This window comes from Dermacentor andersoni, chromosome 3, assembly GCF_023375885.2.
Source record: "Dermacentor andersoni chromosome 3, qqDerAnde1_hic_scaffold, whole genome shotgun sequence".
NCBI lineage: Eukaryota > Metazoa > Arthropoda > Arachnida > Ixodida > Ixodidae > Dermacentor > Dermacentor andersoni.
The window spans coordinates 120,775,047-120,789,219 of NC_092816.1; the positions used below are offsets into that span (position 1 = coordinate 120,775,047).

General features: G+C 41.8%; 1 protein-coding gene across 1 annotated transcript in view; it reads right to left on the bottom strand.

Moving 5' to 3' along the window:
• Positions 1-12,319, bottom strand: part of LOC129386264 (uncharacterized) — a 19,435-nt gene extending 7,116 nt beyond the window's left edge. The window contains exon 1 of the mRNA XM_072286748.1: positions 12,238-12,319. The gene's annotated coding sequence lies outside the window, so the exon portion shown is untranslated. The remainder of the gene's footprint in view (positions 1-12,237) is intronic.
• Between the last annotated feature and the right edge of the window lie 1,854 nt (positions 12,320-14,173).

Sequence of the window (14,173 nt, forward strand, 5' to 3'; positions counted from 1 at the left end):
AGGCCAGTTCCCGCACCAAAGTGTCGTGACAACGTCGTTTATAATGCGTAAGCATTTCTATGCCTACCCAACCAGGCAACCTGTCGGTCCGCCCCTCCTTCACGTAAGGCGATCGCTTGGATGATAGGGCCCGCAGCAGCGAGCGAATGGACCTTCGTGCTGCCTCTCCCTTGAACGCGAACTAAGCGGCGAGAACACAGCGTGAACGATCGCTTTCAAGATAGGGCCCGCGCAGCGGCGTCACACTCAGCTGCCGCCGGAGTACGACTAATCAGGGTTTAAAATGGTCCGCGTCGAGAGAAGGCAGCGTCATGGACCACGTCTACGTGCGAGGTCTACCAAACGTGACTGTTCAATTACGTCACGTAATACAGCACGCATCGGTCAATGCTCAACTTAACGAAGCGGCGGCACCATCCAAACGCGCAATCATACAGGGTGTTTCGCAGAACACTCAAAAATGCTTATAGGTTGTCTGTGGCAGACAGCACAACTCTAGTTCATGAGCTGGAGTACTTGAGGAGGCGGACATTGCTTGCACAAAAAGTGAATGCCTAATTAACAAAAATGCACTAATTAGGCATTGAACTAAGTGTCGTATGGTCCATGTTGCAATGTACAAACTCTAGCCGTGAAGTTCGCAAGGCGCTTTCACTTGGAACTAAAATATCAGATATCAGAATTTTTGAAATTCTTGAAAACATTTTTTTAATGTGTTCTCCGAAACACCCAATATAACAACTAAATATTGCTACTACTCGCCTCTTCTGCTCTCAGTTAACATTTCCGTGTTGTAACCACGCTGCTCCGTTTCACATTTATTTAGTGGGATGTCTCGTAATTATACCAAAAACAGCAGCATACGACGACGAAACGGCAGATCAGTTGCAGAAGCTTAGGCATCATTTAGTTAACATACTACAGAAGATTCTGCTTCCTCTTGTTTCGGACCTTAACTATTCTTGGTGCCTTCAGGAAAATGCTTCCCAAGTTCCCAATACTCTTAGTATTTCCAAGCAACGGGAGACAAGGTTACCTTGGTAATTAGTTCAAAACTTCATTAGTGTATTTTTCATATTAATAAGCAATGTCCGCCTAATCGAGTAGACCAGCCTATGAACTAGAACTGTGCTATCTGCCACAGGCAATTTTTTTTATATTTTGAAAGTGTTCGCTGAAACACCCGGTATATACCTGCGCGTAATGCAAATGTTGTGGGTTTGGTTCCCACCGGCGACAAGTTGTCTTTTCGTCCACTTTGATTTCCCTTTTTCATTATTTTCTGCATTTCACTTTCAAGCACAGTTAACTACCTCCATGCTTTAATATATTCAATACGAATACGAGCACAGTGCCTCTAGGGGCCAGTCGCGCGGCAATTTTGCGTTTATTCGCGTGCTTCTTTAACGCTCAGAAAAACATTTTTATGTCACAGAAAGTTGCAACGGGAGTTTTGCATGTCGGTCTGCAATTTTCTGATTGACATATTTCATATAAGTATACTAACTGAGAAGTTGATTGATGAATTAATTAAGACTAATTATGTAATTAGGCTGAATGCAAAAATACTCTATCTCAGAGAGACGGTAAACAGCATTACTGCCTTTTCTATGCGAACAGAAACCGTATTAAAATACGTGACGTCACACTGACTCGCCAAATTCAAAAAGGGGTAAGGTGGCTAATTTATGTGGCAGCAATCAACAATTAAGCGCCAATAAAATGAACATCAATCTTAACAATAGCGCAACAAGCGCGTGACGTCTACCGGAGCATCCGCTTCAGAAGGGAATTTCCACGACTGCATTGAACACAAGTCTGCGATATAGAGGGTACCCTAACTATCACGAACCAAGATTTAAGAATATGCAAATGCCACGCAGCTAGACCGAACCAAGGCAATGCTAATTCCCGTCTCTTGGAGTATTCTTTTGTGCATTCAGCCTAATTAGATTAGTCGTAATCAATTTCTCAAATGTAGCTAGATGAAAAGCGCAAATGAGAAAATTGTAGAGCAAGATGAAAAACTTGCGATGCAACTTTCTGTTGCTCAATACGCGTCACGCAAGTTTTTCCGAGCGTGAAAGAAGCACGCGAAGACATAAGTGCCTCGAGCGGCAAGTCGCTCGGAAATATGTGTGGCAAATATTGAGCAACAGAAAGCTGTATCGGGAGTTTGTCATGTTGCTCGAGTAGTTACTGTAGCAGAAACGCTACCAGAAAGCACCAATACACCATTATGCCCCCCAAAAAGCCAACATGGACAACAGGTCAAGTCACGCTTAACCTAGCAGTCCCAACGCTGGTACTCGCGTAAGTATACTCGAGAATTATAGACGGGTATCAGATTCACACTCGTTGTCGAAGAGGCGACTATTCGACAGCAAAACCAACAGTGTACCAGGTTAGGATACGCGAAGCAGCAACCGTATATAACGAGGCGCACAAAATAACGAGTATATGTATCGTCCATGTAGTGCTCTTTAACCACAATTTGTGAAATTGCGAGAATTTGCCTGCAGTCACAGGTCTAATGACCGCGAAGAATTGGTGTCGCATTACATCAACCACGCGCCAAAAAATTCCGCACCTGTTCCGCATGCTTACATCGGAGCTGTTTTGCTCAGGGCCAACTCCCGACTTCCCTATTCAAACACATGTAAAACGGAGAAATGCGTTTATCACACAGCCGCTGGGCCGATTTGAAGGGAAGATGCTTCATTTTAGAGATTAAAGTTAAATTCTAGTGACTCTGGCAAGCATAATTTCAATTTAGATCCCGGAATGTTGCACTCATATGCCAAAATACACTATTAACGTGCAAATAGGAAGTTCTCGTGATATTCAACAATATTTATTTTAAGAAATTATCGCGTGCATAAAAAAATATGCTTATAGCAGCCAATACATCTTCACTCTTTTAAAAGAAGCGAACGTTACTAAATTTGTCGCAGTCAACGATGGATCCGTGCAGAAATGTATATACATAATAGCCCCAGGACATTGAAAAAAAGAACGCAAAATATAACTTGCATGCATACCTGTCATCGTTGGGGAACTTGTGGAAACCGCCTTCGCTGGGATCCGAGGAGCTCGCACGGCACCATGCCGCAGCACAGCGATTACCACCAGGCATAATAAGAGCGAACTAAAACATTCCTGCCGTGATACTGCTAAGACATTCGTTGCTATACTCGCATTTTTTATCAAAACACAGAATGTCAGCTAACCGAGCTAACGGGCGTTTATATAGCCGCTGCAGGGGTGAGGAGGAACACAGTAGCCAACCGCTGCACCCGGGCGCCCCCGCTGAAGCGAAACTTTCCTCCTCCCTATGAGTATGGTGCGAAGATGCTCCCACGTGGAGCAGTCGCTGACGTATGCTGCGTGACACCTACTCCCCCTTTCCCCCTCTATCCCCTCATCTTTCATCCCCCGCCCCCATCCCCAATACGCTGCGCGGTGCTCCCCTTGGGCTGCAGAATTAAGCGTACTTTCCCTCTCCCAAACAACGAAGAACAGTTCCTTTTTTTTTTCATTTAGCACCTCTATGAACTAATGCATATAAATAGTAATCGTGGGGACGATATGATGCTTACTTCTTTATTTTTTATATTGAATACCCTAAAGGCCACGAAAGGCATTACATAGGGGGGGGGGGGGATACAATTCACACGTGATATGTCAACACAATAAAACCGACTGAAGACCACAACCAAGCAGAGATTTCGGTAAAAGATACAGCTTGTAAAAAAAAGAAAGGAAGGAAAACGAAAAAAAGTTAAAGAAGCACAGTTAAAGCCAACATGGAATAAATCCTCAAGCATTTGCGTTTCACTATATAATAAAGAGATAGACGGCTTCGATGCGCAATCGTCGCGCATATTTTGTATGTGAGAGGCTTCTGCAAGTTTACGAGCTCTTGTGTCTCTGTGCTTGACGATGCACTTAGTTCCACCATAGGAAGGCTTACAACCGCATGTTTTACAGTTTGCTCAAAAGTGGGAGGTAGGTGTTCCCTTTAAAGTATAATTGCCAAAGTAATACCTCAAAATATTACTGTGCTGACGCAGCCGCTCGTTCAGTTTCCAGTCTGCGCAAAATATACGTTTTACCACTAGACAGTGGGACTTCGTAAACGGCACAAGGGACAAATAGTTTTCCATGCTTCGGAGAGCAACTATCAGTAGTCCGAAGCGCGTTCCTCTCAATCACTGCGCAAACCTTCATGTGCTTACGCTATTGAGAGTTACGTCGTATTATGGGTAATATACAAGGTGTCTCAACTATCATGCACTAAGATTTCAAAATATGCAAATGCCACGTAGCTGGACCGAACCAAAGAAAGGCTGTTTGTCGTCTCTGGGAGATTGAGTAGTTCTTGAATCCAGCCTAATCTCATAATTAGTCTTAATTAATCAACTTCTCAGTTATTATAATTACATGAAGGATGTCAATCAGAAAATTGTAGAGCGACATGCAAAACTCTCGATGCAACTTTCTGTTGCTCAATAAAAATGTTTTCCGAGCGTTAAGGAAGCACGCGAATACACGCAAAGTTGCCGCGCGACTGGCACCTCGAGGCACTTTGGGTGTATTCGCAGGCTTCTTTCACGCTCGGAAATGCGCTTTTACGTAGCCCGTATTCAGGAACAGAAAGCCCTAGTGATAGTTTTTCTTGTTCCTCTACAGTACTCAATCTATTGAAGTAGTTGACCATTTTAAATGTCTGGGCATATTTTTCATGCAATAATATTACCTGAGAGGTTGATTAATTCATCACCATCATCAACGTAATTTAGTTCCACTGCAGGACAAAGGCCTCTCCCTCCGATCTCCATTTACCCCTATGCTGCGCCAACCGATCCCAACTTGCGCCTTATGTAGCGCGTATTCAGGAACAGAAAGCTCTATCGGGAGTTTTCCTTGTTCCTCTACAATTTGCTCATTGACACTTCATCCAACTATAATAATTGAGAGGTTGATTAATTCGTCATCATCAACGTATTTTAATTCCACTGCAGGGCGAAGGCCTCTCCCTTCGATTTCCAATTAACCCCTGTGCTGCGCCAACAGATTCCAACTTGCGCCTGCGAATTTCTTAATTCATGACTTCACCCAGCCTTTTGCGGAGCTCGACTGCGTTTCCCATCTCTTGGCACCCATTCTGTAACTCTAACGGTCCACCAGTTATCTAACCTAATTAATTAAGATGTAATTAGGCGGAATGCAAAAAAAATACTCTTAGTATTTCCAAGCAACGGGAGACAAGGTTACCTTGGTAATTAGTTCAAAACTTCATTAGTGTATTTTTCATATTAATAAGCAATGTCCGCCTAATCGAGTAGACCAGCCTATGAACTAGAACTGTGCTATCTGCCACAGGCAATTTTTTTTATATTTTGAAAGTGTTCGCTGAAACACCCGGTATATACCTGCGCGTAATGCAAATGTTGTGGGTTTGGTTCCCACCGGCGACAAGTTGTCTTTTCGTCCACTTTGATTTCCCTTTTTCATTATTTTCTGCATTTCAATTTCAAGCACAGTTAACTACCCCCATGCTTTAATATATTCAATACGAATACGAGCACAGTGCCTCTAGGGGCCAGTCGCGCGGCAATTTTGCGTTTATTCGCGTGCTTCTTTAACGCTCAGAAAAACATTTTTATGTCACAGAAAGTTGCAACGGGAGTTTTGCATGTCGGTCTGCAATTTTCTGATTGACATATTTCATATAAGTATACTAACTGAGAAGTTGATTGATGAATTAATTAAGACTAATTATGTAATTAGGCTGAATGCAAAAATACTCTATCTCAGAGAGACGGTAAACAGCATTACTTTGGTTCGGTATAGCTACGTGGCGTTTGCATATCTTTCAATCTTGGTGCATGATAGTTGGGACACCATAGAGAGATAAATAAGGGAAGAAGCGGGCTTGCCAGTGACACCCGTGATACCGAAAAACAAGAGGCAGAGGTCAGGCAGGCCACAGAGCCCTTCCTTTTTTTCCAAAGAAACTAATTGCGGCAGTAGAGACAGAAAAAAAAAAACGCAAGAATAAAGAAGACGTAGGCCGCACTAATTTCAATTAGCGTTTAACTTTCTGCACTATATTGAAAACTAAAGCTACCGTCCGTGTAGCAGTCAGAGGCTAGAAAAAGGAAAACGGGTAATAAAATTTACGCTATTAATCTCCCCCCCCCCCCCCATTTTTAAGAGGCTCTACTGATAGGCAAAAAATTAAAAAAAAATTAAAAAATGCGAGCGCAGTATTATGGTCGTAGCAGACAAAGGAGGCAACTACGCAAAACAGGGTCATTACTAGGTACGCGTCGTTTCTGTCTGTCGCGGCAATCCGCACCTTATTCAGCCCTTTCGTTCACCCGTGCCTTTCCTAAACTCATGAAAGGGGAGGTCACCGACTGATGAGCCCCTTCTCCTTTCCCTCTCCCATTCCCACACTCGTCTGGCGTCCTTGCTATGCCGTGCTTTCGCAAGGGCCGCGGAAAATAGCGTCAACCTTTCCTTTTCCTTTCAAGAACCACTTCTATCTATTCTCGTTGGTGTCTGCTTTCTGTGCTTTCCTTCACGTGCGCACTTAACAGGCGGCCTTGAATTTATGTCGCTTTCCACAGACTCACCGTACACCTCCGCCTACCGTGGTGCTTTCGTTCGTTTGTGTCATGCCGCCACTGCTGGAGAAGGCGACAAATTCCGTGTACGCCTTTCTTTCTGGCAACGTGGACAGGTTAACAAAGTTTTCTTCCGAAGACTGTTTTGGACAGCGCGCAGCGCCCTGACAACTATTTGCAACCTCTCTACCTTTTTTCCCCACGAGTCTCGGTGCCAACTTGCAGAAATCGGAGGCCCAAAAGTCGCTGTGCTCTACAAGGTCAAGCCTTGCGGGCTTTCGGAAGGTCACCTGTTATCCGCAGTTCTGCCAGCACCGATGGAGCTGGGTAACATTGTCGACGCAGAAGATTTTGTTTTGAACCACTTAGGGGATTAATTGATATTATTCCTGCAAGTCGAGGAAGCCACTTCTGAGGCACACTCTCCAAAGGATGGAATTTTCAATGGTAAAGTGCGTTTGCTTATCTCCTATGGTTTATTTGGTAATGACGCAACAGGACTTAATTGCACGACGCAAAGGAGAGAGTGTGTGTGTATGTATATATATATATATATATATATATATATATATATATATATATATATGTATATATATATATATATATATATATATATATATATATATATATATATATATATATATATATATATATATCTTGGCTCTTTGTTTTTGGCTTATGATATAACTAAGATTAATGTTGCATTTAAGCGTGAGAACAAACTGAATGTGTGCACTCTCATTCCATGCAGTAATACCGTATTAGTTGTTTGCAAGTGGCGAATATGAGCGTTTTTGATTACCAATTATTTCAGCATTCATGGAAATATTGTGCTTTATCGCCCGTTTTTCGTAGCAAACATGGACACATGCATAAAATCTCAAGAGAAAGTTTAACTAAGTATTTATTTATCTCTGTAATACAGTCAGTGCTCTACAATAACTGCAATCGCGGTCCTCAGGCAAAGATTAAAAACTTAAAAAAGAAAGAAAAGAAGACGCCGTCCCGGCCCTGCGAAAGTGGATGTCCAGTGAAGCTGTTGAAAACCACCACTTTAACTGCTGAGGGTGGTTCGCAATGCTTTATTGCTTTAGAGTAATAGTAGTAATGGAATTTCGGGTAATGGGAGTAACGGTAATTTTGACAGCACATCTGCGGTGGTCGTATTGCAGTTTCTTTTTTTCCTTTGCCGCTCCTCGTATTCACGCTGAACCTCGGTAGTCCAAACTATGCGTTGCGTACCCATAGCGTTCCTACAACAACAATGAAATCAATTGCTAGGCTGGTTCATTTGTATACAACAAGGATGATTCTTGGGGTAGTTGGTACGGTTTACTCATAATAGCAAAGCCTTTAGCTCAATGTAAAAATACAGGCACGTGACAGAGACGCTGTCCTGTGTCTCTGTCACGTGCCTGTCTTTTTGAATTGCGCTAAAGGCTTTGCCATTATGAGTCATTTGTATACGAAGGGTTAGGGGCGTCACCCCCAATCGCCGCGGCAGCTTGCGCAACAGTTGTCTTTCGGGCAACAGACGCGCTTCGCGTTGTTATCAGGAGCGCCTTATCAATTACGTGGACGTATGGTTGTTTTGTGCTTGTTCTTTATCGAAGTGAATGGTATTCTGTACGTTTATTGCGTGATTTGGTACGTACTTTTCGCTTCGCTTTGCTGAATGATTGAAGCCGCTGCTTTACGGGGTTACAAGCCAGCGCTGCTCCTGGCCCTGCACTGCCACCGGAATCAGGCCACAATTTTGCTAACGGACGCTGACACGAAAAATGCCGAGTACCGACAAGCTAAAAGCTTCGCTGTAAAAAAATTAAATAAATAAAAAAAAAATAAAAAAGGAGAGAAAGAGAGAGAGAGAAATTCTTAAACAATATAAAAAAAAAGTTGATTGCGAGATAGCTAAAATTGTAGACCTCTCCGTACTTGTATTTAGCCACGTTATCAAGGCAAGCATCGTAGCAGACTTGCTACAAGCTTTCGAAAGCCTTCACGTTTTTTAATGCTTATGCTAATGAAGAACAGCGCAAAAATGCTGGACGCGCCACATGACGGAATGGCTGACTTGACACGCCATGGGCGTCAATGGCTGAAATACCGACCTAAGCAAGAAATTTTTAGTTTTCTGCACGTCTGTCACATTCAACCATGACGGAAGCAAATTCCATAACCGAATTGCTCATGGTAGAGCTGAGAAGTTAAATGTGTTAGTGTTCCCATAAGTTCGAGTGAGAATTAAATCATTATAATGTCATAATGTGCAAGACGCACGTTCCAGTGGCAAGTTTGATGGCTTTATTTGGTGAACATTATGGAGCAAGGATAGGAGTGCTATCTCACTAGCTACTTAGCGATTGAAGGGAAAGGTCAAGTTTTATATGAGTAATGCTTGACTGGTAGTTGTAATTGCGGGAAATGAACCGACTAGCTCGATTTTGAATGGCTTCTAACATCCGCATTAAGTCTTCATGGTAGGAAGACCATATAGGGGACGCGAACTCAAGCTGGGGGTGTACAAATGATAGGAATGCTAATTTACAGATATATTAGGCAGGCAGTTACGCAAGTTGCAACAAATATACCCAAGAGATTTGGAAGTGTTTGCACATATGGTTTTGATATGAAAGACCCAGGAAAGGCTCGGTGTAAGATTAACACCTACATATTTATATACTGATGCCTGAGATACTAGATTGGTATTTATATATATAATAGGAAAAGCTATGATTTGAAGTTTTCCGTGTGAATGTCATTGCTTTGCATTTAGATGAGTTATGTTCATTTGCCAGTTTTCACACCATTTGGTAACAAGATGAAGGTCCTGCCCTCTTGAAAAATGAGATGATCATCAAGGCTGCGAATGGGTCGACATAATATACAATCATCAGGAGAAACATGCATGCAGGATTAGGTTTTGTTGGGCAGATAATTGATGTAAATAAGATAAAGCAAGGGTCCTCGTACGCTGCCCTGCTGTACAACGGAACTGACATATGCAAGGGGTGATGCAAAATTATTAACTGTAAGTTGCCGACGATTTGTTAGAAAGTTATGAATGCAGGAGAGCATTAAGTAGTTTAATTTGAGAACGGATAATTTGGAAATTAAGCGGCAGTGAGCTACATGATCAAAGGCTTTGGAGAAGTCGAGAAAAATGCAACCTGTTCGAAGGCTACGGTCCATGTTAAAATGCAAGCCTGTAGTGAATTATAGTAACTGCGTCTCACATGGCAAGCCTTTCCTAAGCCCATGTTGATTAATAAAGCAAAAATTATTTGATTCCAGATGATGACACATGTGAGATGCAATGATATGTTCAAGCATGTTACAGGAAATACTTGTCAATGATATTGGACGATAGTTTTCTGGGGAATTCTTGCTGCTCCTTTTGTGCCCTGGCATCACTTTTGCAATTTTCCAGTAAGAGGGAAACTGCCCTGGTGATAATGACTGGTGGAAAATAAGACTAAATTTTGCTAGATAGTCTGACTGTATTCTTTAAAATTTTGGAGTTAACATTATCGACACCTGTGATACCATCCTCTGTTTTATGTATGGATTGCATGTACTGTTAATCTAGATCAGTGGCTTGTGGCAAACTTGAATGGTCTTCTGTTGCGAATATAGATGAAAATAAAAATGCATGAAAGACAACTGGGCATTCCTTTTCACTGATTGGAACTTGATTACCATCACTTAGTGAAATGTGATGCGAGCCACTATTAGGTGAAATCACCTGCCAGAATTTTTTGCGGGTTCTTTTTGAGTAGTGAAGGTAGGTCTTGAGAGTAGTATCTTTCTTTAGCCTCTCTTAAAGACGAGCAGCAATCTTTCAAAAATGAACTATATTTTTCCCATACGGCGTGCGAGTTTGTACATTTTGCAGTTGCGCATAGCCTTTTCTTTTTGCTTCTTGGCCTCCGAAGGTACTTGGTCAACCAAAGGTTCTGTCAATCGCCTGTTATTCTGATTAGAGGGATACATGTTCCTACTAAAGCACACAGCTTTTCTTTAAACAGAAGCTAGTTTTCGTTGACTGACCGAGCAGAAAACGAAGCTAAAAAGGTGCCAGAAAGAAATGTCTCAAGTTTTTTGTTAATTTTGTCATGGTCTCCTCCATTGTAATCATGGATGGTTTTGTTTGAGATGCCTGCAAATTGCAAGGGGATCTTAAGAGTAAGTTGTAGTAGCTTGTGATCGCTGAAACCGTCTAAGCAAACAACTTCAACTGTGTAGCATAACATTTGTGTTAAATAAATATGGTAGTTATTCACAAGAGTTATTGGTTGATCAAATGAGTCATTTGGGAGGGAAGCATTGGGGAGTGAGGATCAACAGCAAATATCTCGGCAACCTTCAATTTCCAGATGACATCATCCTGTTCAGCAGCACTGGAGATGAGTCACAAAAAAATTATTGACAACCTTAACAGAGAGGGTGTAAGAGTGCGGTTGAAGATTAATATGCAGAAAACAAAGATAATGATGAATAGCCGGCAAGGGAACAAGAATTCAGGATAGCCAGTCAGCCTCTAGTCTGTGAAGGAGTACATTTTCCTAGGTCAATTACTCACAGGGGACCCTGATCATGAGAAGGAAGTTTACAGAAGAATAAAAATGGATTGGAGCGCATACGGCAAACATTGTCAGCTCTTGACTGGAAGCTTACCATTATCACTGAAAAGAATGGCGTACAATCAATGCTTTCTACCAGTGCTAACATACAGGAAACTTGGAGACTTGCAAAGACGCTCAAAAACAAGTTAGGGACTGCGCAAAGGGCAATGGAACGATAAATCTTATGTGGAACATTAAAAGACCGGAAGAGAGTGGTGTGGATCAGAGAACAAATGGGGACAGCCGATATTCTAATTGACATTAAGAGAAAAAAAGTAGAGCTGGGCAGGTCATGTAATGCGTAGGTTAGATAACTGGTGGACCATTAGGGTTACGGAATAGGTGCCAAGAGAAGGGAAGCACAGTCGAGGACGGCAGAAGACTAGGCTGGGCGATGAAATTAACAAATTTGCATGTGCTAGTTGGAATCTGTTGGCGCAGGCCAGGGGTAATTGGCGATCGCAGGGATAGGCCTTCGTCTTGCAGTGGACATAAAATAGGCTGATGATGATTTACAAGCATAGCTGGCTAATATGTCTGGTTGTTCCTGTGCCTCAGCTCTGTTGCTGCTTACTGTTGTTACTGTTGCTTATTTATGTGTGACGAGAGCAGTATGAACATTTTTTTTTCCTTCATTCTCAAATCGTCTGCACTTTCTTTTCCTTAGTGTGCTAATATTGCCTTAAACAATAACTGCTGTCATGCAACAAAATGACTAATTTGTATAATTCCGGAGTCCCTTTACCAGTATGCCATTAGACTACAAGAAAGATCCTTTTTGGTCACATATGGATTTCACACAAGAGATTAGGCAAACTCATGCAGTGTTTTCTTTTCATGTTTGAACTAATAATGGTAAATTGTAAATACGAAGAAACATTCATATGATCTGCTGTAAACACATGAAATGTATCTCAAGACTAGCAAGCCAATACAGCATTTATTGAGGATTTACTTCTGAACTCAGTGTTGTTTACCTTGTTGTAGCAGACAGTAGGTTCTCTTCAATGCATGCAGTGCCTTGCTTTACTCAGGAACCATTCTTTTTACTGTATGTCTGGAAAAGAAATTTTGACTCTATCAGAAATTGAAAAAAGAACAATTTTGCTACGCAAAATGCAAATGTACACTGTTTGTTCTAAGGTGCTTAAGCAGCGTGGTAATTTAACCCACAAAGCTCGAAAACCGTTCCAAGTCCAAGAAAACATTAAAATACTTAATATTTATGGTCACAGGGAATATATTACTATGGAGTGAACAGCAAAATTATAATTCAGTATAAATGAATTACATTGATAATTACTTCATTAGTAGTTCATTTGCTGAACTATTCACAAATGAAGACTTCCTACAGAATATCAGGAATGCTAGTATGGGCTATACATTGGGATTAGAGCACAAAATGAGATTTTTCAGGCATCAAATCAAGCATATCAAAAATGATACATTGGTCTTTGTGGAGTTAAATAGATATTGCTACTGTTCATAACATTGATATCTGCCTAACTACAATTTGTGTCAACAGCTTAAGTATTATTAGGATAACAAATGAGAACATTTATGGACTGATTTATACACTAGGAGTGATCACACTACTAGTTCCACAAGCAAACGTATGAAAGACATGAAGCTATTAGGACTGGTGTACATTATTTTTCTCCACGAACGTCATGTACCGCTTCACTACTGCAAAAATAAATAAATAAATAAATACCCTAAGGTAAAGCAAACCGACCACAAAGAAAATTTGGAACCAACAAGAACGAAATATGGTTTAATACAGCTGGTTTAGAACTGTTTAATACAGTAAATTCAGTACTTTCACTTCAATTTACTTACCAAAAGAAAGAAAGTTGCCGGCGGGCACGAAAATAAGCCACTCAGTCGTCCATGCACACGGCTACAAGATGAAAATGTGACGCAGGTTCCGATATCTCTTTTTTTTTTTTTCATGAGTTTGTGTGTATAACGACTGCCTGCTGCGAGTGTGCGGCGTTTCTCACACCCGCTGTCGAACAAAGTCTCCTTAATGTGACCAAGCAGCGCAACAAAGGAAGACGAATAGAAGTCAACACTGACTCACAACTGCCCGTAACTAAAGGTTTATTTCGGTAACAGCAACGAAAGGTCCTGACTGCCCATATGTAATGCAGCATCTAGTTCGTTAACTTGTCTCCGCCTGTAAGTTAACGAGACATAAGGATTCAGGCAGCGATATTAAACGACTCACCGGTACTGCTGTCCTCAGTCGCAGACTACGGTTCCCGTTTCAATGCAGACGTATGGCTCACGACCGAAACCTAGCTTTCGGGCTTACATGTCCGCTTGCAAACACGTCACTTCAACCCAAGTTAAATAACGCGAGACATCGAAGCGAAATGAACGTGTTTTAGCAACAAAGAAGCAACCAGTCTACGTGTACGAACGAATGAATCCGTGCTGCCGTGCACTCGAAAATACCGGTAAAAATTTTAAATCCAGGCCAGAGGTCACGTGAAAGATCGATGATGCTGAACGCTATTTGCGTTTATAATGACGAAGAAACAATAAAGTTACTGACGACGAGTACAATAACTAATTAGCAATGATAATTTTGCCGTGTTTCTTATGTAACAAAAATGCTTCGGTAATTGTAAGAGAAAGTTTGTAAGATAAAATTGCGCTTATTACGACGCCTCTACCGGGAAATGTTGGAACTAACGAACGAATCCCGAGGTGATGCTACTACGTCGGCTTTGTTAGCAGCGGCGCGCGGTCGATTTTTTCGCCCTCTGTGGCCATTTGTTGAACTTGAGAGTGTGCTACCCCTGGGCCCCCTATGGCGGGAATGCCGCAGACAACGTGATAAGCCCAATGTTGCCAGACAACTTGTGCACTTTGCAAGTCCTGCAAACGCTCTTTAAAGTATGAGAA